General features: G+C 38.5%; 1 long non-coding RNA gene across 3 annotated transcripts in view; it reads right to left on the bottom strand.

Moving 5' to 3' along the window:
- Positions 1 to 24,240, bottom strand: part of LOC140602799 (uncharacterized) — a 90,553-nt gene that overhangs the window by 8,136 nt on the left and 58,177 nt on the right. For 2 of the 3 annotated variants that reach the window (XR_012005714.1, XR_012005713.1), the window contains one exon: positions 20,986 to 21,029. The exons of the other annotated variant lie outside the window; for it this stretch is intronic. This is a non-coding gene — a long non-coding RNA (uncharacterized lncRNA). The remainder of the gene's footprint in view (positions 1 to 20,985; positions 21,030 to 24,240) is intronic. 3 annotated transcript variants of the gene reach the window in all.

Raw genomic sequence — 24,240 nt, 5'->3', positions numbered from 1 at the left:
GCACATAATAAATGCTTAATAAATTTTCGCTAGCATCATTATTTTTATTTCTCTGACTTTAAGTACCCAGCACTCATTTTTCTATCCACGTTATATCTTCCCTGCCTGACTTATCTCCATTTATCCCGAAGCAAATGAGACAAAAGACAATTTGTTCTTGTTAGAGTATTCAATATTTTAAATGTATTTTCAAAAACCAGTGACTGGCTGATATTTCTCATAGCGGGAGTATAAACTAACTCCCCTTCAGGGAGTCACATTTGTTTAGGTGATTTCTAGATTTCCTATTTAGGCAAGGCCTTCATCGGCAAGACATACTTCTTCTAATCCTGCTCTGAGTGATGGAGCAATAAAGACTCCCTCCTCCTCCCGCATAAATCACGGATCTGCAGGATGAGGACCCAGTCGGTGGGGCTTCACTTGTAAAAGACACCTGTGAACCACTTCTTTCTTCAGCACCCAGCTGCAGCACCAAAAATTTTCAGCTCTACATCATCTCCCTTATAATCATGTTCTAGGCCAAAAGTTTTGCTAAGCTATTTATGTTTAAAGGCATTTAACTTATCATTTTATAGTATTAATAGGAAAGCAACTTAAAATTATTTGAAGATTGAAATAGAAAAAAAAAGTTGATGAATTACTGGGATAATAACTAAAGTGCATCTTAGGAATTTTAATGTCACATGTTCCAACAGGAAAAAAAAAGCGTGTTTGAGAACTAAAAAGATTAACTGAGAACTGAACTCTGAGGCAGGTATTTTTAGGAATCTTTGGTAATGTTTTAATGTCAGTTAGCTTAAGAAACAAAGTGTTTGTTTCTTGCAGTTGCTAGGCAGCATATTGGGTTTGATTTGGTTTCCAGTCATTTGAAATAACAGTGCCATGATTATAATAGTAAGACAGTATCACCTCTTTCTCGATTTAATATTAAAATACTTAGGAACAATCAGCTTTGGTGAAGTAATTATTACTTAACCTATTTTTTTTTCATTGTTTTCCATATTCTTATTCCAGGATCCTGGAGCCACACACCGTAGTCTTAAAAGAACATCTTATGTTCTAATTATGCATTAGGCTGCATTTCAATTTTAGACCAGAAATTCACATAAAATGCATGATACTGAACTTTGTATCCTTTTCTATAAATCTCCTCATGCTCTAATCATTAAGTTACTGAATTATCCAATATTCGCTTTTTAAGAAGGCAAAGGAGCAGCATTTCAACTCTTGAAGCAGGATAAACTTCAGACATTTTGTCTTTAAAACAAATACAAAAATCTAATACTCCAACCAAGCTGCAAATATTAGTCATCTACTGTTACTGTCACTATGCATTTTTGTGAGTTTTTAACAGATATTGTTTTATTATAAAGTTAATATGCTTTTTCATTATTTTTTTATTTTTTTTCATTTTTTTTTTTAATCAGACACTTTTAAGTAGTATGAAATGAAAAGTAACATCCCCCTTTTTACTCCTCCTCACATTCAGTCCTACTCCCCAGGAATAATCAGTACTAACATTTTATGACCATGTTTCTAAGTTCTGCTTGGAAACCAGCATTTTGGATTTTGACACCCAACTCGTGTATTATTGGAGCTTGAGTGTGGTCTTTGTTACCGCCCAACCAAGAGTTTAAAAAAGAGAAAGAAGAGAGCAATTTTGCCAGCAAAAAACGACATCTCTGGACCCAACCCTTTCCCTCCTGGCTCATCTCTTATAGCACCACTTTATCTCCATTCCATTTCTGGACAACATGCACACACAGGCCAAGGACCCGGCTAACTTACCCTATTGGATGGGAATTTCTGGGTGTACGTTTTTAAAAGATTAATGTTCCTAAAGTAGTTTCCCAGTACTTAGCTCGGTCTAAGTTTAAAGTAGCAAACAATCTCTCCCTCCCTTCCTTTCCCCTGCTTTCCCTCCCCCTCTCTTGCTGCCTCTCCCTCCCCCACCCCAGCTCTGCCCATGTCTCTAGTTCTGCTAACTTTCTTTTTGTTCACATTATTTATTTCATTTATATTTCACATACAAGTCTGAAGGGCTGGGATGACCTGGGCCCCTCAGGGGAGACTGGATTTCCTCTACAGGGACGCATACAAGGCCACCCTTGCTCCACAGGCACCCCTGAACCCCTGACCTCCTACGGCCTGCGCCCTAGGGCTTGTCCTCAAGGTTCACTTTCCTGCGTAGTCTAAGCAATCTGCATCCTCCAGCCCTAGGACAACCTCTGTTCTCAGACCCATTTTTGGTATCTGGAAGATTATTTTCCTTCCTGTTTAGATCTGGCTTTTTCTATAATGAGAATTCTGTATTCTCTCTCTCTCTCTCTCTCACACACACACACACACACACACACACACACAAACACACACACTTGGAACCTCTACCATAAGCTGTTTTTCCAAACTGTTCCTCAGCAACCATACTGTGAATTAAAACCATCCTGGGTATTCGGCTTATGCTTGTCATCAACACATTTTAGGATGCTCATCCAGCCCATGCCTTCTTCTCTGAGGCTGCATCTTGGTCCAGTCCCAGCAGTTTATATCACATGACACCACCACTCCTTGGCCAGCAGCTGACTGGATCACTGGCAGACATCTGACCCTTGTGCTGGCTCCCACCAGACCCCCCCCTTACTTGAGAACTTGAACTAAAGAGTCCCAGAAACTGGGAGTCAGCTAAAATTAAAAAGGTACTGTGGCGTCAGGAACCAGGTGGCCATTTGGAAGTAATTGTACTGATGAGGAAGCAGAAGGAACCAGATTTCAGAGAGAAGAAAGTGAAATCGCATTCAGAAACAGGCAGAAACATGAGGCCATGTGACTAGAGAAAGTGAAAACAAGACCAAGAATATAAGAAAACAAATATGTCTTAATTATTGACAACTTCCCATTTCTTTACGAAGCAACAAATATATTTTCTGATCCTGGATGGTTTTAGATATCCCAGAATTCTTTTTTTTTATTTATTTTTTATTGTTGTTCAATTTACCAACATACAGAATAATCCCCAGTGCCCGTCACCCATTCACTCCCACCCCCGCCCTCCTCCCCTTCTACCACCCCTAGTTCGTTTCCCAGAGTTAGCAGTCTTTACGTTCTGTCTCCCTTTCTGATATTTCCCACACATTTCTTCTCCCTTCCCTTATATTCCCTTTCACTATTATTTATATTCACCAAAGGAATGAGAACATATAATGTTTGTCCTTCTCCAACTGACTTACTTCCCTCAGCATAATACCCTCCAGTTCCATCCACGTTGAAGCAAATGGTGGGTATTTCTCGTTTCTAATGGGTGAGTAATATTCCCTTGTATACAGAGACCACATCTTCTTTATCCATTCATCTTTCGATGGACACCGAGGCTCCTTCCACAGTTTGGCTATCGTGGCCATTGCTGCTAGAAACATCGGGGTGCAGGTGTCCCGGCGTTTCATTGCATCTGTATCTTTGAGGTAAATCCCCAACAGTGCAATTGCTGGGTCGTAGGGCAGGTCTATTTTTAACTCTTTGAGGAACCTCCACATAGTTTTCCAGAGTGGCTGCACAGTTCACATTCCCACCAACAGTGTAAGAGGGTTCCCTTTTCTCCGCATCCTCTCCAACATTTGTGGTTTCCTGCCTTGTTAATTTTCCCCATTCTCCCTGGTGTGAGGTGGTATCTCATTGTGGTTTTGATTTGTATTTCCCTGATGGCAAGTGATGCAGAGCATTTTCTCATGTGCATGTTGCCCGTGTCTATGTCTTCCTCTGTGAGATTTCTCTTCATGTCTTTTGCCCATTTCATGATTGGATTGTTTGTTTCTTTGATATCCCAGAATTCTTGGAATAAGCTCACCTTGCTTTAAGAGAACTCAACTGGGCCTCTGTGGTTTACAGCCAAATAGTATCTCTAGTTATGATCTACCTTACTCTCTTTTCTTCTTTTTTATTTTTCTTTTTTCCTATCTTCCTTGGTTTTCCCTGACCCAAAGGATAATGTTATCTGGATATTTTCTCTTATCTCTGAATTAGGGCCAGAAATTGCATGACAGATAATCAATAAATGCTGATAGACTTTCATAGCATTGGGACAGAAATTATAGGATCAATTGTACAAATAATATAAGGCCTCTATTTCTTGATGCAAAATTTGAGGCATTAACGTGGGTACTGTAGAGTCTCTTTTTTAATTTTGTCCTGTTTCAAATATTTAAGTTACTTTCTGTTCCTACAACTACCTGACATCTGAGAGGTAATCTAAGAAATAACTCTAAAACACAGAATCAAAGATTTAATATTTGGATGGAGGATGAGACACGGGAAAAAAAAAATATATATATATATTCGGTATGATAGAATAATAATGGACGGACAGTCTCAGGTTAAGAGAGGGTTTTTTTTTTTTAAGATAAGGTTTTTAAAGACAGGAGACAGTTCAGGATACCTGAGGGAAGGCGTTGGAAGAGAGGAAGGTTAAAAGTATATGTACGTATGCTCAGAATTTCAATTATTTATTCACCCTGAAATCAGCAGGTTATGGACATCTCATTTAATCAGGACAGGTACTACTACTACTACTACTACTACTAATAATAATAATAATAATCAGGACAGGTACTGCATGTTAGGGCCAAAATGAGACTGATAAAACAAAGCCAGAAACTTAAATCTGTCAACTAAAGACTATCACTTCTTTCTTTGCCGATAATGTTATTTTTTTCGTAGGTGCATAAGTACTTCTCATAGAAGCTAAATGTGTTACACTAATATAAATGACTCATTATTGTTATTACTATTATATCCCACATAAATGTTTGAACTCAATCAACATTTTTGAGACACTCACCGGATATTGGCAATATAGGGAATTAGTCATCAACTCTTCTTACAGCAACCTTCAAGGTAAGAGTTACTGGTCTCTTTTATAGATGAGGAAATAGGAGTCTGAGAACTGTAGAAAATAATGCTACCCAAGGATACATGTAGAACATGCCAGAGTCCATGTTGTAACCCTAGTTATCTGGCTCCCAAATGAACTCTCTACTGCACCAAGTCCATATATTTTCATGTACAGGTGACCCTTGAGCAACAGAGGTTTGAACTCTACAGGTCCACTTATAGGTGGATTTTTTTCAATAAATACAATAATGTAAATATATTTTCTCTTTCTTATAGTTTTCTTTTTTTTTCTTTCTTATAGTTTCTTAATAACATTTTCTTTTCTCTAGCTTACTTTATCACAAGAGTACAGTATGTAGTACATATAACATACAAAATACTTGTTAACTGACTGTGTTATCAGTAAGGTTCCTGGTCAACAGTAGGCGATTAGTAGTTAAGTTTTGGGAGAGTCAAAAATTATATATAGACTTTCGACTGCATGGTGGGACAGCACCCCAACCCCTACATAGTTCAAGGGTCAACTATATTTTGGTTTTGTTTTTTTAAGATTTTATTTATTTATTCATGAGAGACAGAGAGAGAGAGAGAGAGGCAGAGACAGGCAGAGGAAGAAGCAGGCTCCATGCAGGGAGCCCGATGTGGGACTCGATCCTGGGACTCGATCCTGGGACTCGATCCTGGGACTCCAGGATCACGCCCTGGGCTGAAGGCAGGAGCTTAACCACTGAGCCACCCAGGGATCCCCTATATTTTGTTTTTAAATGCAATATATAGACTTGAAGAAGCTCAATCTCCCATTGGAGTGCTCACAAAACTTGGACAAAAAAATACCAAAAGCAAGAAGTCTTCAGTGCTCTTGAAGTCAAAGAAACAATGCTGCAACACAGCAATAAGAATCACAGAATGAATGAGTTCTGTGAAATTTCCTCAAGATGAAAAAGTTGGTAAGTTTCTAGCTTAAGCTATAGAGGACGTGATGGGAGGGGGGTGTCTGTGTTCATCACCACTGAGCCACACTGCTCTTACAGTGTAAACTGTAAATCTATTCTTCAGTGTGATTCCAGTCATTCCCAGTCTACTGTATTGTCATAAAGTTTTGAGTTTAAGAGAATGAACTCATTCTTGGCGTTGCTATAGGTCATATCTGATCTAAGCTGACATTTGTAGACTGATCTGGTTGCCGTTCCCTACCTTTACTACTCAGAACTAGCCCCTCATTCATGACCACAGGACCTGAATACAAACCAGAGGTAACAAGTCCTTGCCTTTAAAGAATCTTTAAAACCATGCTGCCCTGCTTTTGTCCTTTCTCATTGCCACTGATGACTACACCTCATTTTTAATTCATGCTTATTTAAACCTTTCTAGGGTGGGAGGGTGGGGAGAGGTAGGTAGGTAGATAGATAGGTGGATAGATAGCCTCTCTAGGTTTTGGCCTATCTTCTGAGCTTTGGCAACCAACTTTTGCCTAACAGACTGGAGTTAATAGTTAAGTTTCAGTTCCATGGACTCTTCTAGTTTTGTTATAAATCACTAATTTTGTGTATTTTGGTTGGCTTGGTTTCCTTTTTCTGTACTTTCTCTTCACATATGACCCACTCTCCCATTTAGACAGCAGTTCAGGCAGTTTAGAATAATAAACAACAAAAGTGCCAAATTTTGTAACTTTTTAGTTTCTAGGACCTGAGCTTTATTACTTCAAAAGTAGCTAAATAAAGAGTTTAGGGGATAAATATGTGCTATTAATAGTAACCTTGTGAGATCATACTATCAACTAGAGGCAGTGTTTATGGCTCACTTTGGAAATCAGATCTGAGAAAGATAATGACTCAGAGAACGGAGGACGAGAATTTGGATTCTGGGTCTCTACAGGAGTCTCGTGCCCTGATGTTGCTCACAGACCAAATCCAGGATTTGGGGCAGAGGAGTGAGGGAGGTAGAAGATGAGACTCTTGGAGTTCCTTCTCTCAGAGCTTAATGGAGTCTCTGAGATGCAGGGCTCAGTAAGGTGCAGGACCAGTGGAGTCATATTGGCTACAGAGAATACATAGGCAGAGAGAAGCTAAGAGAACTCCTAAAGATCCCATGGATACAGAGGGAACAACTAGCATCCAAAAGCTTTTCCTACACTAGGTTATGAGCAAGAGACAGTTTATTTTTTTGTTTGTTTCAAAATTTTACTTAGATTCCAGTTAGTTAACATACAGTGTAATATTGGTTTCAGGAGTAGAATTTAATGATTCATCACTTACATACAACACCCAATGCTCATCACAAGAATCGCCCTCCTTCATACCCATCACCCATTTAGCCCATCCCCCACCAACCTCCCTCCATCAACCCTCAATTTGTTTTCTATAGTTAAGTGTCTCTTGGGACGCCTGGGTGGCTCAGTGGTTGAGCATCTGCTTTAGGCTGAGGATACGATCCCACATCTGAGGATCAAGTCCCACATCGGGTTCCCTGCAAGGAACCTGCTTCTCCCTCTGCCTGTCTCTGCCACTCTCTCTCTCTGTGAGTCTCTCATGAATAAATAAACCCTCAAAAATTAAAAAAAAAAAAAAGAGGCTCTTATGGTTGAGCAAGAGATAGTTTAGCTGCATCCTGCAAGGACTGATGAACAGGACCAGAGAGGTAATGTCCATCTCAGCATCTTCCTGAGTGAATGGGTCAAAACAACCAAGGCAAGATGTAAAGCCTCCACATGGCTGTACCAATACTCTATAAACCATGAGAGAAATTGGCCACAAGCTTGGGGAAGGGATGGTGAAACCCTGAATTGACTTAGATGATGTTTCAGGGGCTCTGGGTAACCAGCGCTCAAAATGGATATTAATTTCAGTCGGGGAACAACTATACAAGTTCTATTTCTTACCCACATGTGTTTGTGAGTCGTCACTGCTGCCCTGCTAGCTCAGCGTTTCAGTTCATGCCTTTATGAACTGTGATTACTTTGGGGCATACTCCTCCACCTAACTCCTGGATTTAACAAGCATCGACTGCTTTACCAGAATTCCAGAAGAAACCAAGCGATGCTTTTAGTTTTAATTCTTTGAGCCTTTCTGATAATCTGATATCCAAAAATGACCACCTATTCTTTACCAGCCTTAAATACTAAGAACAGATTCTAAAGAAAGAAAAAAAAGAAAAAAACAGAGAAAGGTGAGCTTCTATTCAACTGTGAAACATCAGAAATATTTGCATATTTCTGCATCATGAAGTTATAGCCATTATTTGCATTTTAAAGGCATAGGAAGGAAGATATGCAGGAGTTAAAAAAAAAAGTTTTCTGTGATTACAAACGTCCAACTTTCAACAAGATGAAGATTTTTCTTTTCTTAAGATTGACCTTTGTGGACGGCCGTGTGACACCAGAAAGGAGGAAGGTCAATTAAGGCAGCATTCTGGAAAAGTGATCTTAAATCTACTACATATAAGGTGGAATCAGAGTGTGGAGCACTCCCATGGCAGGCTTTGGGTTGGGGAGGGGAGAGCGGGGGGATTAGGATGGTCTTGTTCAAAATTGCGAGGGTAGGCTGGATTACCAAAAGCCAGCAGATTGTCTAAGATTGGAATTAAGGTCAAACCTGTACACAAAATCCATGCTTCTAATCCGCACACCAAGTTTGGGAGCCAATGGGATGGTTCTACAATAAAACAAGTTGACCCAGCCAGGAGTTGAAAAGGAATAGTGCCAGTCGGATTGGATTTGGGCCCACTCTAACGACTTCATTTTAACTTAACCACCTCTTTAATAGTCCCATCTCCAAATACAGTCACATTCTGAACCACTGGGGTTTAGGGCTTCAACATATGGATTTGGGGAGGAACACATTTAGGAACACGAGCCCATAACCTTGTCTCCTCTAAAATTAGACTATCAGCAATAATAAACACAGAATGGGAAAAAAAAAAAAAAACCAACAGTCTCTTAAGAAACAGATCTTCCTACTGTTCACAGAGTGTTTTAGGAAGCCACAGAATCTTTTGGATTAATGGTCTCCGATAGAACACACAGAAACGTATCACATTATTTGAACTAGAAAATCTACAGACCCCTAAGAGGTCTTAAAACCACAAAATGCTTTATATCTTGGGAACTTCTGTATCATTTAAAATCATGGTTGGTTTGGGGATCCCTGGGGGGCTCAGCGGTTAAACACCTGCCTTTGGCCCAGGGCATGATCCTGGGGTCCTGGGATCGACTCCCACATCGGGCTCCCGGCAGCCTGCTTCTCCCTCTGCCTGTGTCTCTGCCTGTCTCTGCCTCTCTCTCTGTCTCTCAAGAATAAATAAATAAAATCTTTAAAAAAAAATCATGCTTGGTTTGAACACTGCACATTATGGAAGTTAGTACGTGCTTTATAATATAGACTCTCCTTGGCTATCTTTTGTCTCTTAGCCTGTTTTACTACTCTTTCATTCATTTTTGCCTTGGGCCCCAATTCCCAGGAGTGGACTGCTTTTCCTAAAACATATGCACTCTGCCTAGAGGCTAATAGAGGTTGATTGATAGAAAATGTGCTCTTTCATATTCTCTGCTTGTCAATTTATGATTTCTCCAAGGCCAAATTCTTGCCACTGACCTCAGTCCAGGGAAGGTCAGTCCCAAGGAGAGGTTCCACGTATCCACAGGGTCATGACCAGACTGTGGCATCCACATTCTCTTTTCTACACTTAAAGACAATGTATTGGTGCCACGGGGCATCAGTATAGTCAACCCCTTGTTAGAAGGCACATTGATTCTGTATAAAAGCATTCACTGCGGAGTAACATTTCACTCCTTTTTTCTTCAACAACTTCTTTCCCCACTGCTTCTGATAGAAAAGCAGCTATAAAAAAAATGATTATTTTTACAATTCTTGAAGCCTTGCTCCTGCTTCATGCTAATACAGGGCTATCATTCCATTAGAATACATATTGATTTTGCATAGAGTCCCTATGACTAAAGTCATCATTTAAAATATAAATAAAAGATTCTGTCTGGGGTCTGACCTTCTATCTAGTGAAATGGAAATTCGATTCTGTAATTCTCTGTGGTCCCTGCAGTTTAATAAGCTACTTGATAATTTAATCTACTTTTCTCACCGTTCACCGTGCTTCAGAAAAGGAGACTATGGAGGTACAACATTCATGTATTTGGGCATTGTCAACACTGCTGGAAAGGAATGATACTGTACGTATTTAAGGCCAGTATCCAAATATTCTGGAAAGCCGAACCACATAAATATAGAACACTTTACACCAGTCACTACATAGTTGGGAAACTATGCATCAGTTAAACAAAGAAATTAAACACATAGGGCCTGCTACATTTAAATATTTAAGTGCTACATTTTAAACAAATCATATTATTGTAGGCCAGAGGATTTCCAAGGCAAAAAGTAAAGTCTGAAACTTTTATAGAACACCTTTTTTTTTTCCCTTGAGATTTTGAACTTCACACAATAATGCTTTTCATTTCTGTACTTTCTCCAAATGTTTTCAACTTCTTAGAGGCTACATTGTTTTGTAAGAATAAACTGTAGGTTTTCCAAAGAGCCTCTCTCTCCCACTCAGCTGCCCTGAGGGAATTAGAGCCTGTGCACACAACTTATTTTCATTTCCCTCACCCTAAAAATGATCAAATAAGGACTGCTTCCTCACCAACATTTCTAGGGCAAGAAGCTCTGACAAGTGCAACCTTTATCACCACAAACATCTCTTCTCTTTCCTGCTCCGGCATGTCCGAAGAAAAAGGTTTTCTGACACACACCAACCGTGTTAGAATCAGGGCTCCAACAATCACAAAGACACACAAGGTGAATATACAGTTTTAAGCCGTTGGAAAGTGGATACGTTGAGCATCCCTGGAATCCTGCCACTGACAACCGGGAAAGCTCAAGCACTGCCACAGGATCAGTGCTGGTGTCTTCAGAATCTGCCCCTGCTTGCCACCAAAATAGACACATGCTGGCTGCACAATTCTCAGCATCCTGGTTCAAATCAGGATACTGCATATTACATATTCTTTACTATTTTGGAGTTGCCATGGCAGAGAAGAGAAGAGATATTTTTGTTGATGGAATGTCTCTTAACAGAGCTCCTTATTTTGGCCTTCATGACTTTCTGACGCAGTTTTCAGATTTACTTAAAAATCCTTCTAAGACTTTCTTTAAAAAAAAAAAAATCTTTGTGACAGTCAACATTCCAGCATCCCAGAAAGAGTAGAAGATATGTTGTTAAATGCACAAACAGGCAGATGATTATATGGAGTCCGGATGAAAAAAAGGAATAATCTGTCAAAATTCTAATGAGCTTTTTAACAACTTCAGTCCAAACTCCTGGTCCTTTCTCAGCTTCCCTTTTCCTTTCTCTTTCCATTAACTCTTGCCTCCTAGTGCTTCACTGCTGCCTTACCATTTAAATACAACCTAGTGTATCAGATTGGACTAGGTTATGCTGTAACTTGAAAGAGAATCTCAATGGCTTGAAATAACAAGTCTTATTATTTCTTACCCATGCTGGGTATCTTTTGCAGATCAACTGGGGACCTTGTGCTATTCTCCCCCAGAGTAGCCTCCATCTAGAACAGGGACCAACAGACTATGGCTGATAGACCAAATCTAGCAATTTGGTAAAATATACAAACATATGAGTTAATAATGAGTTCATAATGAATGCTTTAAAAAAAAGGTGGGAGGAACAGATGGACAGTAAAACAGAGCTCATTAGATACTATGGAAATTTGTAGGAGCATGGAATTGTTACTCCATAAATTCATAATAAAAGGGGAATAATTATGCATTCTATCCTGCCTTTCTTGGATGAATTATCTCAGAGTAACCAAGTATCTTTGGTGGATGAGAACAGGTCATTCTATTCATCAAAAATACCAAATAAATGCAGGTAAAATGATGGAATTAGAGAATTGCCATTTACAATTTTTTTTAAGATTTTAATTATATATTTATTCATGAGAGACACAGAGAGAGAGGCAAAGACATAGGCAGGGAGAGAAGCAGGTTCCCTGCGGGGAGCCTGATGCAGGACTTGATCCCAGAATCCCGGGATTACCAACTGAGCCAAAGGCAGACGCTCAACCACTGAGCCACGCAGTGGCTCATTTTTACAAATTCTAATGAACTAACCGATTTAGGATATGGTCGTCGATGGAGGTAATAACATTAGATTAATGGTTGATGGGAGACTGTGAAATAAAGGGATAGTCAAGCTATCACCACTTGCACCTATACAGCAATCTTAGTAACATGGAAGTGAGATGGCCTGACATGATATGTCATCTGATGGGATGTAACAGGAAATACTACATGTGTTGGAAATATACAGAATTATCTATGGTATTTCTGGCCAAAATAATTTAAGACTAATTCTAAGTTTCCACATCTAAATTCCATTCTATAGGAAATTCTACAGATAGAGAAACAAGTCAAAGGACATCATAGGAAGAAATGTGCCAAATGCAGAATTTCTCAGGACACCTGGTCAAGTTTGTTCAACAAGTCAACAGCATGAAAAACCAAAGGAGAGAGAACCATTTCTACACTACAAAGAAACTAAAAGATCTACTAACCAAATATAGTGAGAGTACCTTGCTTGGATCCTAATTCAAAACAACTACAAAAAAGACATTTTTGGATAATTGGGGAAATTTGAATATAAACTGAATATTAGATAATAATAAAAATTATTTATAATTATGTAAGATGTAATGACATGGGGGTAATGTGAGATAATTCTTTCCACTTTTTGAGGTGCATATATATTTAGGGATTGAAGTGACATGATTCTGGGACTTGCTTTGAAATACTTCAGCAAAAGTAATTAGAGGATTGATGAATCAAGTATGTCAAAATGTTGATGTTTGTTAAAGTTGGGTGGTGGGTAATTTTTCATAATAAAAATTTTTAAAGAAAACAGGAAATTCTAATATCACAAAAGTGACAACATCTACAAAATGGTTTAAATAGTCAAAGCTGGGATGCCTGGGTGGCTAAGTCTGTTGGGCATCTGTCTTTAGCTCAGATCATGGTCCTGGGCTCCTGGGATCAAGTCCCCCATCAGGATCCCTGCTCAGTGGGGAGTCTGTTTCTCCCTCTACCCCTTCCCCCTGCTCATACTCTCTCTCTCTTTCAAATAAATAAATAAAATATTTTTTTAAAAAAATTAAAGATCAAAAAAAATTAAAGGTCAAAGCTATGATGATCAAAATTTCAAATGGGTTCTTGATAGTATTTGACAAAATCACTCTAAAATTAATGCGGGAGCGTCTGGGTGGTTCAATTGGTTGGACGTCTGTCTTCCACTCCAGTCGGATCCTGGGGTGCTGGGATCAAGTCCTGCTTCTCACTTTCCCTCTGCCCCTCCCCCTGCTTGTGTTTTCTCTCTCTGTCAAATGGATAAGTAAAATCTTTTTTATAAAAAATAAAATAAAATTAATGTGGAAGCTCAAAGGGTCACATAGAGCCCAGACAGTTATAACAATAACAATAATAATAAGCTCATAGAGACATGCTTACAAAGTCTAGAGATTTCCTGTAGTGCAGTAGTAATAAAGACAGTGGGCTACTGACACAGGAAAAGACAAATACACCAGAGTCAAAGGATGAGATTGATTTCATATAAAAATGGATTCTCAATTTATGGCAGAGCAGACTTTACAGAAGGCTATAGAAAGGGAACTATTCCATAATTGCCACTAAGGCAATTGGTCATCTAGTTATACACAAAATCAAATCAAATCCCAGTTAGAATCTTAAAGGTGGAAGACAAAACTACAAACTCTTTAGAAGATGTATGTCATGACAAATAGATCGTTGTTGGTTTACAAAGGAATCCCCTGGTATTTCCAAATTCCTGAACAAACCGACACTATTTCCTGGCAATTTTTCTTTTTCTAGGTTTAAGATGGGATGTTCATCCATGAGGTCATACTGAGGAATCCCTAGGCCAGAAGATACCAGGCAGCAAGATATCCTGCCTGGCAAAGAGCAATCCAGTGCGCACAGTAGTGTTAATGGCAAAGACATAAAATCTGTTCTTAAGTTCTGAAAAATTTGACAATTACTACAATTTTTATGTAGGAAAATAAAGAAAACCTCTAATCTTTCTTTAAAGTGAAAAGAAAATCTGTAACTATGCATTTAAATGGTCTTTTTAAGAAACAAATTGTCATCTATACTCTTTGCATGTGTTTTGGGCTTTGATTTTAAGAGCTCCACAAACAGTGATGTGTGCCTAAAAATTTTCAAAGTTCAATTTAAATATCATCTCTTTATGTCATTATTCCTTTTCTGTCTTCCTCGCCCTGTCCCAATCTCCATCCAGGGTGAGTATTACCATAAATCAATTCATCAGTTGTTTCCTTTCACTAATGCTTTTCATGACTTAAGAAATTCCTCCCTATCCTGAGTCAGAAAGATGTTCTGTTATATCAGGAGTCAACAAATTTTTTTATGTAAGGGACCAGAGAGTAAACATTTTAGGATTTATAGACCATACAGTCTCTGTAACAGCTACTCCAATTTTGCCACTGGGAAACAAAACAGCCTTAGACAATACATAATAGGTAGGCATAGTTATATTCCAATAAAACTTCCTTTATGGGCACTGAAATTTGAATTTCATATAATTTTCACATGTCACAAACTATTATTATTATTGGGTTTTTTTTCCAACTGTGTTAAAAAAAGAAAGACATTCTTAACCTTTGGGCACACCAAAAACAGGTGGCAAGCCTGATTTGGGGTAGACCATAGAGTTTGAAGGATTGACTATAGAGCTTTACATCGAGTGATTAAGGAGCCATCCTCTGTGGCCTGGGAAATTATGGGGAGTAAGTAGGGGAGGAGAGAGTAAAGCTATTAGATGTTTGTTTCTCAATTTTTCTCCATTCAAACTCTGCTCAGTGATTGAAGAGATGCTATTATGTAAATGACCCAGGTAGGAGGCTATTGCTCAGATCTTCAATTGGGGCTCCACAAAGCAATCCCTCAAAGCTTCCCCACACTAATAGGCCCACCTGGGTCAGCCTGATGGTACATGAAGAGGAAGAATTAGGACTCCTAGCCCAGCCTCGTTACTCATTGGAAGTAAATAGGCAAGTACCATAGAGAACAATAAAGCACAGAAGATGGATAAGATGTGTGAAGATGATTGTCATCTGAAATATGAGGTCAGGGAATTTTTCACTGGGAAAATTTTGAGGAAAGAGAAAAAAAAAGAAAGAAGAAAAGAAAGAAAGAAAAAGAAAGAAAGAAAGAAAAAGAAAGAAAGAAAGAAGAAAGAAAGAAAAAGAAAGAAAGAGAAAAGAAAGAAAAGAAAAAAAGAAAAGAAAAGGAAAGAAAAGAAAAGAAAAAGAAAAAAAAAAGAAAAAAGAAATAAAGAAAGAAGTCAAACATCCCAGGAAGGAAATAAGTGCCTCAGCTGAGGTGTCTGGCATGTTCCAGGTATAGCAGGATGGCTATTGTACGGGGACAGAGTGATCAAGAGAGAAAACAGAATGAGATTAACTGAAGGAGATCATGGGGGTTTAGATGGTTGTAAGGGGCTCAGGTCAAAAGAAGAATTTTGATTTTATTCTTTAAGAGATGTTAAGCCATCAGACGTTTTTATGCAGAGAAGTAACACGATCTAACTTTCATTTTTACCAGATCACTTCAGCTGGTATATTGAGAATAGACTCTAAGTGTTGAGGACAATTCCATAAGACCAGCAGGTTGTTTCAATAATCCAGGGGAGAGATGATAGGACCTCGCATTGGGGCGGTAGTGGCAGTGGTAAGAGTAGTTCTGGATATAGGTTCAGCTCTGGATTTATGTTGAAGGCAGGAGCAATGGGATTTGTTCACAGAATAGATATACGTTGCAGAAGAAAGATGGAAGTCAGAGACAAATCCAGAGTTTCAACCAAAGAGCAGCTGAGATTTGGAATCCTTATTTTAAGCATCTAATCTTGTGCACCAGGCAGTGATTCCTTCAATGATCACTGGGACAAGTAGGATGTTTTCTACTCATTGACTTAACTGGACACTTCTACATCTGGGGAAGCCCCTGCTTCTGCGGCCCACTTTCTCTGCACAGGGATTCCTCTTCGGGCAGCCATCTTTCTTCTTAACTTCTTCTAATCTGGTTCATTGTAAACATACAAAGGGCTAGAGTTTAACAGAGGACACTAGATAGCCTGCTTTGTCAAAATTTTTAAATGAAATTTTACAATTCTAAAATGACAGGCTCTGTTTCAAGGGTGGCTCCAGACTGTTATTCGAAGTAAAGTATCTGGGCTCACTTTTGTTAGCCTCACTGTCAATAAGGGAACTTTGTTTGATTTGTTGCTGCTGTTGGGTTTCTAATTTATTTTTGAATCTGAAGTTGGGTTCCAGATTACTAAGGGTATTATAAAATGAACACGAGAAAGCTGGGGTACTTATGTTTGTATTTATGTCCATTAAATAGGCAAGGTAGCTCCATTTCTTCATCCTCTTATCCCTGTTCCTAGCTCTTACTCCTCAAATACTGTGTAAGTTAGGTGTGGTAAAATTTAACATCTACCTGACGGTTCTCAATCGTTTGTGTGCATGAGAATCATTGGAAACCATCAATAAGATGCAGATTCTCAGACCTTACTCCTAGAGATTAAAATTCAGCAGATTTGTGGTAGACCACAAACTTCCCAGATGAATCTGCTGCAAGTGGAAAATAGAGCACATTCTGGAAACACAGATTAGGCCATCCAGTTCAAGTGGTGAGGAGCAGTACTGGCCCAGGATGCCAGAACTGGAAAGGAAACACTGAAGAAGGCCAGAGCGCACTCAGAAAAAAAGTGAGCCTAAGGTATCACCTTTGCATGCAACAGTTCTACCTAATATTGAATATGTTTATACTTGATAGTTGGACTGGGTTATGTGGGGACTGTGAAGTCTTCTTGACCTCTGTTCGAAGGTCTAAGAAGCCTACCAATTAACTATCACTATCTAATCTTGGCCAAATCACCTCATCCTTCTGGACCTCAGTTTCTTCATCTATAAATTGAGGAAAAAAATGCCTAACCTATAGTTGAATAGGCCATTTATTGAACTAAATGAGACAATATAAATAAAGCATTTCTAATTCTACCCTACACACAGTAAACATGCAATTAAGCCTGATTATTATTATCAGAGGGTATAAGTAATACTTGTATAAGGTATTTAAGTATGAGTAAATAGCTTGGTGCACACACATACACATATTCATCCAATATTACACAATTCTATTGTCATCATCAAACACAGCCCTGACACCTCAGGGTCTTTTTATAGATTAAAGAGTTTTTTTCCGAAGCCCATATTCTCTAGTTTGTATTAATTTATAAAAATTAAAAATTTCTTGCCATTCCATCTGTGAGTACAACCTCCTAAAACAAAAGAACAAGGCCTACCTGGATCTCTTTATATGGCACATTAGTGTATGTTCTATTTATAGTAGGGAACTTCATGAATGCCTTCAAGAATCTTCATCTTCTTAAATATTTACAAAATTCGCTTTAATCTGAGTTATTTTAATAGACTAACAAGCCAGTTTGAGCAACTGACAGCACAAGAGGTCTGACTCTATATTTCTAATTCATATCCTAATGGGGATAATAAAAAAAGATGAATAAAGGCAAGCAAAAAACATAATTAATGATTTGAGTCATAGCCTTTAAGTTGACACATTCCCACAGCCTTGAAGAATGAGAAATTTTTGAATGGTGATAAAATGGAAAAGAGTAATGACTCATGAGAATATTCTTGATTTTGTACTAAAAGATCCAAGCGTCACAACCCAATTTATATTATTTCCAATGTCCAGAGCCCACCACAGAACTGGAGGGACAATGATGTCAAAAGGTTGTAGGGAACGGGATCTAGACGCATCCCATTAAGTCTCTCCTATTCCAGGAGTGCAGGGTGAGGAACCCTGGAAAGCCTCCTGCAGTGGGTCGGTACCCAGTATCATCCCGTGGAGGTCAAAGGATGGCGCCAGAAGTACAAGTCCCTAAGACTATGAGCTATTACCACCCTGCTACTACCCTACGCGTACATACAAGTGGCAGTACTTTGTTGAGTAACACTTGATGTATGCGAGCCTGATCTCATTTTCCTTCCTCCCATGACAGGTGTGTTTTCGTTCTTTAGCACATCTGACTCCAGTTCTCAAAATAAACAAGGCCTGTTTATCAGGCCCCTTCTTCATCACCTCTCATCCCCTATCCTTCATCCCCACAAAGCTGACTCCTGAACCTTTAATGAAGGAGCCTCTAAGAAGCTGCTCTATGCTACTTAATCGATAGCCATAGTGTGATGCTATGGTTACTAATGATGTTTTTTGTTTGTTTGATTTTTTTTATTCAAGTATAATTAACATACAATCTTATATTAGTTCAGGTGTATAAGATGATTCAACAAGTCTGTACATCACTCAGTACTCATGGGGGGGGTGTACTCTTAATTCTCTTTATCTGTTTCACCCATCCCCCCCACCAACCTCCCCTCTGGCAATCACCAGTTTGTTCTCTATATTTAAAGGTATGGGGCCTTTATTTCTTTGTTTGTCTCTCTTTTTCTTTGTTCATTTGTTTCTTAAATTCCACATGTGAGTGAAATCATGTGGTATTTTTCTTTCTCTGTTTGACTTATTTCACATAGCATTATACTCTGATCCATCCATATGGTTGCAAATGACATGATCTCATCCTTTAATGGCTGAGCAATATTCCATTTTTATATGCCACAACTCTTTATCCATTCACCTATTAATGGACACGTGGGTTGCTTCCATATCTTGGCTATTGTAAATAATGCTGCAATAAACGTAAGGGTGCATATATCTTTTCAAATTTATGTTTTTTATTTCTTTGAGTAAATATCTAATAGAATTTATAAGATAATATGGTAATTCTATTTTTTTATTTTTATTTTTTTTAAGATTTTATTTATTTATTCATGAGAGACACACAGAGAGAGAGGCAGAGACACAGGCAGAGGGAGAAGCAGGCTCCATGCAGGGAGCCTGACTTGGGACTCGATCCCAGGTCTCCAGGATCACACCCTGGGCTGCAGGCGGCGCTAAACCACTGCGCCACAGGGGCTGCCCCTATTTTTTTTATTTTTTGAGGACCCCCCTCTGTGCTGGTTTCCACAGTGGCCGCACCAATTTGCATTCTCACCAACAGCGTATGAGGGTTTCTTCTTCTCCATAACCTCATGAACACTTGCTGTTTCTTGTGTTGTTGAGTTTAGTCATTCTGACAGGTGTAAAGTAATATCTCATCGTGGTTTGATTTGCATTTCCCTGATGATGAGTGATGTGGAGCATATTTTCATCTGTCTGTTAGCCATCTGGATGTCTTCTTTGGAAAGATAGCTATTCATGTTCTCTGCTCATTTTTAGTTGAATTATTTGTGAGATTTTTTGATGTTGAGTTGGATAAGCTGTCTAGATATTTTAGATATAACCCCTTATCAGGTATATCATTTGCAAATATCTCCTTCCATTCAGTAGATTCTTTTTGTTTTGTCGATGGTTTCCATCACTGTGCAAAAAGTTTTTTTATTTTGGTATATTCCGAATAATTTATTTTTACTTTTGTTTCCCTTACCAAAGGAGACATAGCTAGAAGAGTGTTTCTGCAGCTGCTGTCAAAGACATTGTTGCTTATGTTTTCTTCTAGGAATTTTATGGTTCCAGGTTTCATGTTTAGGTCTTTAATCCATTTTAAGGTGTCTGTGTGTTTGTGTGTGTGTGTGTGTGTGTGTGTGTGTGTGTGGTGCAAGAAAGTAGTCCAGTTTCATTCCTTTGCATGTAGCTGCCCCGTATTCCCATCACCATGTATTGAAGAAATTGTGTTTTTCCCTCATATATTCCTGCCTCCTTTGCCATAGATTAATTGGCCATAAAAATGTGGGTTTATTTCTAGACTCTATTCTGTTCCATTGAGCTACATGTCTATTTTTGTGCCAGTACCATACTGCTTTGATTACTACATCTTTGTAGCATATTTTGAAATCCGGAATCATAAGACCTCCCATTTTGTTTTTCTTTTTCGAGATTGCTTTGGCCATTTGGGATCTTTTGTGGTTCCACACAAATTTTAGGATTATTCTGTGAAAAATCCTATGGTATTTCTATTTTCAATTTTTTTGCTTTGGCCATTTGGGATCTTTTGTGGTTCCACACAAATTTTAGGATTATTCTGTGAAAAATCCTATGGTATTTCTATTTTCAATTTTTCTATTTTCAAAATTTTTCAATTTTTTCAACTCCATACTGTTTTCCATAGTGACAGTCCCACCCTCCTTAGCCTGCATCCAGGCATCATCATAATTCTAATTTTATTTATTTATTTTAATTTTGGGGTCTCTCTCTTTCCATACCAAACTTGTTATATTAGTTTGAAGGACATACACACATATTTTTGGGGGTTATCCGAAAGAGCTGTTAACTTCCAGCGAACTTATTCTCAGTCCACCTGCCCCAGCTCCATTTTCAAGGAGGCATGTTTGCAAAACCAAAGAAGAGTTCCTTGCCCACACATCACACCTTCACTTTCTTTCTGTATATGCAGTAGCACCAGATATTTGTGGATTCCTAAAACTCTAAAAACCCCACATAGCTCAGTTATAAATTTAACACCTGCTTCTCTTCCCCGTCCCCTCCCAATTTCCCACTGAGTATAGAAAGAGTTCTTCTAGAATTTATATGTTACACACTCACACTTAGAAAGTGTACCTTTGGCTTAGTACCTGGTGCATGACATCAAATGAAGGGTTGTCAACAATTGAATTCTATTTGCACTCCCTTCAAAGGAAATTTCAAAAGGATCATATTTGTTGGAAAGATGAATACAAATGATGTCTTGATCTAATGTTACCTCACTCCTAATCCTTTTTGTGGGAAGAGATATCCTCCTGACTTTACCTCTAGCACCTGCTGATATGCTTTCTCATGCACACCAATGTCTGGAGAGCAATATACACAAGTCTCCATACTTCACCACAAGGAAATCTTGTTTAGATGTTTGGACAAGTTAGTTGAGCTTTCATTTCTGTATATGCAAAATAGAGATAGTGATTCTTACCTTACAGGGTATTGTGGAGATTACCAAGTGGATATGAAATCGCTCTGTAAAGTAGACACATGATAAATATATACATTCAGTTAATACAATTTTAATGGGATTGGCAGCTCAAAGTCTCCCAGTTGGATGCCCTTGTTTCCTTAGTTAGGTCTCATCGGTTACAAGCAACATGAACTACATAAAACTATCTTAAGAAAAATGGGGAAATGTTTTATAAGAATGCCAGAGTGTCAAGAAAACAAACAAACTAGAGCAGAAAAAATGGCAGAGCCGTGGAAGAGACTAACACCAGGAATTGGAAGATCCCTCGTACTCTTTCTATCTTGTCTTTTGTTTTATCAGTTAAATTAGTTATCTTCCCCAGCAATGTCCTTAGGCCTAGGAAAGAGAGACATGAGCCCTAAACTCAGAACTTTAGAAGGCCCTATGCCTGCCCTTCCCTGACTGTGACCTTCCCCATGAGGCAAGGAATCTGTGAGGTTAAAAAAATATGTTCCACACATGCATGGCCTCTCCTATGTATATGTGGGGACAGGAAGTATATAGAAAGTCTCTGTACCCCCTGCTCACCATTTCTGTGAACCTAAAACTACTCTATAAAATAAAGTGTGTTTTCTATGACAACACCACCAAAAGCTGTACCTTTCCAGAGTCCACATAGCTCTTTCCAGAACATGGTTGGGACACATGAGGCCCCAGAATTCCCTCCCTCCACTATCAGTGAGCCTGAGTTTATTTCCAGGACCTGCAGCAGCCTCTCTCCTGGATCTGTCTTCCCAAGGACAGACTGTTCTGCAAGTGTACCCCTCTAATTCCAAACATGGTCAAGACAGATGGTGATTAAATGAGTTCCTAGAGTGTCCATGTCCATGCAATATATGGCCCTTTGTGGTACTTGGTGGAAAAATGAGAAGCTACAGACTATCTCTTCCCTCAAAACCAGTTTTCCCTTGGGAGAATTCTGAGGAGTTTTAGTATTTTAAAATTCCAAACCTCATCCCCCAGGTTGTTGTAAATTATATTTGTCAAGATAGGAAGAAAGAAAATATCGTTTTTAAAAGTCTGTTTTCTTAATTTATGCCTTTCTGATATTTAAATACATGATATGAGGGCTACCATTTATACTTTTGCTCCTAGTGCCATTAAAGTTACAGTTAAGGGATGCCTGGGTGGCTCAGTGGTTGACCATCTCCCTTTGGCTCAGGATATGATCCCTGACTCCCAGGATCAGTACAGCATCAGGCTCCCTACAGGGAGCCCGCTTCTCCCTCTGCCTATGTCTCTGCCTCTCTCTCCCTCTATTTATTCTCATGAATAAATAAATCTTAAAAACTAAAAAAAAAAAAAAAAAAAAAGTTAAGGATAAGCCAGTTCTTTCCCAAAGGTAGGCTGTATGCTCCAAGGTAACAAGCAGTAGACTCTATCACAAGTGGAAAACAAACTCCAGTCTCCCAGCTCCAACCCCAAATTCCTGGGAGGAAGCCTGATTGGCTCAGCTCAGGTTGGAGAGGGGAGAGGGTGCAGCTCCTTGTCCAATTATTTGAGTACTTTGAAAGTGAACCTTTCTCCAGAAATAAGACCATGAGAGGAGGAGACATCCCTGTGGTAGAATGAGCAATTCCTAGAGAAATTTAGCTAGGTGGATTCTTCTCTGAGTATCTTTTACCTTCCCAGGTAAAATTAAATGCACGTTTTACTCCTCTTATTTCAATAGAACAAATTGGCAGAAAATATGGAAAATCAATATATTCCAGTTGGAAGACAAATTATACCATGCCTTGTTATCTTTTTCACAGCTTTATTAGGAATGATTAATATGTACTATGGTGGAGAAGGAATTTCTGTTAAAGAGAAATTAAAGTTTTATTCAGGGATCCCTGGGTGGCGCAGCGGTTTGGCGCCTGCCTTTGGCCCGGGGCGTGATCCTGGAGACCCGGAATCGAATCCCACATCGGGTTCCCGGTGCATGGAGCCTGCTTCTCCCTCTGCCTGTGTCTCTGCCTCTCTGTCTCTCTCTGTGTGACTATCATGAATAAATAAATAAAATCTTTAAAAAAAAATAAATAAATAAAGTTTTATTCAAATGATAATCCCTATCTCAAATATTTTTAAAAGGGGATCAGTGTGCTATTACAAGTCTAATACTTTTTTTCCTTATTAGAATACCAAGCTAAAGGGCTTGTAAGGCATTCCATTGATTTATTCTTCCCAATCTCCTTTGTTAAAAAAAAAAAAAAGTAACAAACCTAATAAGGTATACAAGTTTCATTAGAAAACACTTGCCAAGCCTTCTAGCTATAGCAGAATGAATACTTCATATTTGGGAACTCCAACAGTCCTATTTGGAAAAATACAAAGGACTGGAAACTAGTATTTGCTTTGGATACATGAAAAGCATCTGGAATAACAATTTTTCAGCAAGATTATCTCCATGTGACGGTATCAAATATGGAAGGAATGAGAAAGTATACTTCAACCTTTTCTGAAAGAAAAAGAAAGCTCATCAAGAGAAGAAAAAAGATAAGCATACATTGTTAGTTTCTTCATAGGTTTCTTCACCTCAAATAACCTAATGTTACTGTTTACACTTAAACTGAAAGGCCCATAGTTGTACCCAAGTCTGAAGCTTAACCTTCCCTACATTTTATGCAGACAAAACTTCTGCTGATTTCTTTTGGCTGCCATAGACAATATGCAACCATCCAGAAGTCATCAGCAATTCTAAACAAAGGCCATATTTGCTCAGGAGCAACAGAGGGTCCCTGACTCTATTTAAGGAAGAGCTTATGGGCAGTAATCCAATTACAATGGGGAATAGAAGTGGGGTCCTCAAACATTTTTGCTGGAGTATACAATTTAGGAACATTTATTTTTTTTTTTCAATTTAGGAACATTTAAATACCGTGAAGCCCCTCCAACATTGTTAAATCTAAATATAAAAAATTATCTCCGTTAGAAATTTAAATAGTAACAAAAGATGCAATACCAACATACCATTTATTTTGACATTTTCAAAACAAAATGGGTATAACACTTTTAAATATATCAAAAAGAATGTTAGTAATGTAATGATTTGGCACCACCATCATCCATTTAAAAATAAATGTGGGCAAGATCTTCTTTAACAGTTCCTTTTGCCCCTTAAATTGGTATTTCCCTGTCACTTCCTTCATGGACTGTACAATGTGATATATTTTCTGTTTCACATCTCATCTCAATCACCTCTATAATATTTCTTTGCAATAAGACTATGCA

The sequence above is a fragment of the Canis lupus genome, chromosome 13 (genome assembly GCF_048164855.1).
Source record: "Canis lupus baileyi chromosome 13, mCanLup2.hap1, whole genome shotgun sequence".
Lineage (NCBI taxonomy): Eukaryota > Metazoa > Chordata > Mammalia > Carnivora > Canidae > Canis > Canis lupus.
The sequence above is the reverse complement of the archived record's forward strand: the minus strand, read 5'-3'. Positions and strand labels throughout refer to the sequence as shown.